The sequence below is a fragment of the Gavialis gangeticus genome, unplaced genomic scaffold (genome assembly GCF_001723915.1).
Source record: "Gavialis gangeticus isolate Ggan-Ray unplaced genomic scaffold, GavGan_comp1, whole genome shotgun sequence".
In the NCBI taxonomy this organism is placed as follows: Eukaryota; Metazoa; Chordata; order Crocodylia; family Gavialidae; genus Gavialis; species Gavialis gangeticus.
Window position 1 is genome coordinate 99,558,550 of NW_017729024.1, and position 2,917 is coordinate 99,561,466.

The following is a 2,917-nucleotide window of genomic DNA, read 5'->3' on the forward strand; positions in this document are numbered from 1 at the left end:
CAAACAATGAATGCCTGGCTGAGCAACTTTGGGAGACCCGAGCTCCCAAGTCGCCCAAACACAAGGGATCAAGAGAAGGAAAGAGAAAAAAAAAAGCCTTGGGTCAGTGAACCGGCTGTCCTGAGCCCACCAGCCCCGTCCCCAAATCCCCACGTCCCAGCACAGAAGCAGACACATGTGTCCCGTCCCCCCCCAGCCCCGATCGTCCCTTACCTCGCATGATGTTGGCGGCTCCCTATGCAGCGCAGTCATGAAGCTATCAGCACGGACCTTGTATCACAAAAATCCCCTCTCAGCACGAGTGAAGGCTGCAGCCGGAGTAGATCTGCTCTGCTGGGAAAATCATTCCTCCAAGGTGGCTGTTCTTAATGGATCGGATGTGTCGGATGGAAAAGGACAGGAAAAGGGGGGAAAGGTTCTCGGAAGGTCTCTTTATCCGCCTCCCCCCTCCCCTTAACCTCCCCTCTCTCCCCTTCGCTATGTATTTGCTTTTAAAGATCACCACCGGCTCTCAGAGATTTCTTTTGTGATCACTTGGAGAAGGAGTGGTGGTGGTAGGTGGCGGTGGGCTGGTTAGTTACAAAGAAAAAGGAGGGGGAAGGAGTTTAAAAAAGAAAGAGAGAGAGAGGAAAGAAAAGAAAAGAAAGGAGGGCTGTGTGAATGGCAGAGCATGTGCGTTTTCACATGACATCTGTGCCTGTTAGCAGATCCCCAATGTGAATTTTCACTGTTCGGTTACAGAGACGCGCAGACAGAGAGAGAAGAGAGAGAGAGAGGGGGAGATTCAGAGAGAAAGCTGCAAAGAGGCTTATAGCGGAGGGCGGGCTGCACCGGCTGCCCGAGGCTCCTCCTGCTGTCAGCCCGGCCGCCAATCCAAAGAGTTGGGAGCCCGGCTAGGACCGCGGAGGGGGAGACCCAGCCGGGGAGAGAGAAAGCGGAGGGGCCCACAGACATTTACCGACACACACAAGGCGTGGGAGGGGGAAGAAGACAACACTTGCAGAAAAAAAGGGGAAGAAATAAATCCCTCCTCCCCCCCATGGCTTAGAAGCCCACTTCTTTTCTGGCCTGTGTTAAACCCCTAGTCATGCATCAAGATAACTGTTTCTGGTTTTTCATCTGCAGCAGGTATTTTCCCTGTCCCTCCTCAATCTGGAATTCAATCCTGGCTGAGGAGGACTGTTTTTTTGGTTGTTGTTGTTTTGTTTGTTACCAAATCATCCCAGCCCACCATCATCAGCCCAGATCCCACCAGATTCAAGAAACAAGGAACATTTTTTTCCTTCCTGAGAATATTTGGTTTATTAACAGTTTTCTGATCAACTTTGAAATCCTCAGAGTTTTTATTTTTTCTCCTGATTTTTTAAATTTTTTTTATAGCTCTGGCTGCTTTGTTAGAGGGGTGGGGAATTCTGGTATCCTGAAAGTGAAGTGACTGCAGACTGTTGGAAGTGGGGGAGAAGTAACACACACCAAGATATGAATCCCATCATGTGACTTTTTCTCCTGGAGAGCCTGGTGAGGGAGGTAAACCCTCCTAATACATGTGGTTTATTTCAGAATGAGAGCATATCCTTAGAAGAGAGGATGCAGGAAATAACGGGGAAGTTTTATGGTGGGCCGTTTTCTTATTAAAGGATATTTGGAAATGAAAAGAGGTAGGTTTTGCCTGGGTAGGAGCAAGGGATAGTTATGCAGCAATGAATATGTATGTACTCTCATACAGTAAGATCCTGAAATACTTCCTGAGCTTTAACTCCCATTCTGACTTCAACTGCAATGTTGCCTAAGAAAGAAGTGACTGCAATACTGAAGTATTGGCCCGATTTTATTTTTCTAATGGCCTTAGGCAAACCATGGATCATATCATGTGAGGGCTGAAGCACATCATTTCAATGGGACTTGAATAAGTTCCTGAACAAGCCCTGAAAGTAAAAGGATAGAACTCCGCTAGAACAAGCCTGTGAAGCAACTGGAGAATGATCCTGCTTGCTAAAATGTGTTTGTATGCAAGTTATGCTTAATGGCCCCACAGGAAGCGATGAATTCATCATCATTTGCATCTTTAAATCAAGACTGGATAGTCTTCTAAAAGACTTGCTTTAGCATGATCAGGTTCCATGTGCTCACTTGATAGAAAAGAAAATCTTTTACAGCAAGAATTACAAGGTGAAAATCTATGGCCTCTAATAGCCTAACAAGAGGTTAGACTAGATAATCATAATGACCTCTCCTGGCTTTAAATCTATATGACCAGAGAAGCAGTGTTTTCTACCGTTACAGTGTTCTTTCTGGAGGACAAGCTGTCACTTTTTTAAAGCAAGCAACTGAAAAGGGCACAATCATCAATTCTCAGTCTCTTTCAGACCTTCAGTTTTAGGAACGTTGGTTGAGAAGGCATGGTGAAAACATTTGTTTTTCCTTGCTCTCTCAGAGCTCTGCTTCAGTTCTGTTTATTTTACCAAAACTGTAGGTTGGAGATGGAGCTTAACCAAAGGAAGACGATCAGCTGTCGACATTGATATGTATACCTTAGATCCATCAATTTCCTTTGGTACTTGTGACCATGAGGTTTTGGTGATACATCTGCAGTTCTTAAGTAGTAATTTATGGCATTGTCTTAACACCTAATCTGCAACTGTTTATGCAATGCTTAACTTTAATACCATTGATTTCAGTGGGTCCATAGATATTATACATATATCTCTTTTGCAGAGTTAGGGCCATCACCTCCTAATGTGCTGACGTTTTAGAAGGTATTGTATGTTTTCCTGGCCCAAAGCTTCTCTCGTGGGATACCACAAGCATCTCATATTACCTCTTTAGTTCAACATGTACATAAGGCCTTTAGAAGTATTTGAGATAAGAAGAACAACAATTCAGAATGAAAAAAAATATATTCTGCACCTGAGACAAG